This window comes from Corvus brachyrhynchos, unplaced genomic scaffold (genome assembly GCF_000691975.1).
Source record: "Corvus brachyrhynchos isolate BGI_N302 unplaced genomic scaffold, ASM69197v1 scaffold90, whole genome shotgun sequence".
Classification (NCBI taxonomy): domain Eukaryota; kingdom Metazoa; phylum Chordata; class Aves; order Passeriformes; family Corvidae; genus Corvus; species Corvus brachyrhynchos.
This window is the reverse complement of record NW_008236932.1, coordinates 1,098,300-1,099,417: the sequence shown is the minus strand read 5'-3', so window position 1 is coordinate 1,099,417 and position 1,118 is coordinate 1,098,300.

Sequence of the window (1,118 nt, the reverse complement as noted above, 5' to 3'; positions counted from 1 at the left end):
TTTGGCAGACTAGGAATATCCATTTATGTAATCCAGTCACTTCTTTCACACGGGACAGTATGCATCAACTGTGTTCTTGGAAGTACTCATACCGTTCTCAAGAAAGCAGTCAGCTCTTTGGGAAAGCAATCAAAAAAGTTTAGCTTCAGATTCACAGTGTGCCTGAAACAATGCTTAGACCACCAGGGTAGCCCCTGGTCTCTTGTGTTACAAAGTGAGAGAGGCAACTTTGCCATCAGTAAAAAAACCCCAACAAAACTAAACAAAACCAAAAAACCCATACCAAGAACAGTCATGACTTTCAAAAAATAATAAATATTTATTCATAATAAGTTATTTTTTATAAATACCTTAAGAAAAGACAGTAAGAAAAGGAGAAGTCTTTGCACTGAAACATAAAAAGGCTGCAGTGTAAGTCAGGATCAGACTTAACTAAGCTTTAAGACAAGGCAATAAGGATTTTTAATCTACTCAGCAGTCACAGTAAGCACAAAAGAATAATTATAAACAAGCAAAACACAAACCAAACAATTTCTTCTATCAATAGGATCTAGGGTTCCTGGAAATTAAGGAAGTCTGCAATTGTATGTGGAAATAATCACTTCAAGGATTTCTTTGAACAAAGAACAACAGATGCTTTCCTTTGTTGAAGACACTTCTTTATTTTGTTGGGAAACACTATTTACAAGACAATTAAGCCATTCTTATTCATTAATGCTACCAAACCTCTGTGTTTGCAAATTATTAATAATAGGTGTAGGTTACGGGCGGGACGGAGACGGATGGAGACGAGAGACAGCTCTGAGCAGGCCCAAGAGAGTAAGAGAGTAAGTGGGTGAGAGAGAGAGAGAGAGAGTGTAAGAGCAAGGAGGAAGAAGTAGTAAGGAATTAAGTGTGTGAAGTCCTGGTTACAATACAATAAATCATCTTCTGTACTGAATATTCTAATTGTCACTAACCAGTCTAATACAAGATACAAATCCTATAGCATTTACATACAGCTTATAAGAGTTCTTGTATTACCATAGAGTGTTACATCTTAACTTCTAAAAACTACTCTTTGGACCCCTTCTGCTGAGCTAGTAGGGTCTGCTCTGACCCTTGGACCTGCCTGCAAG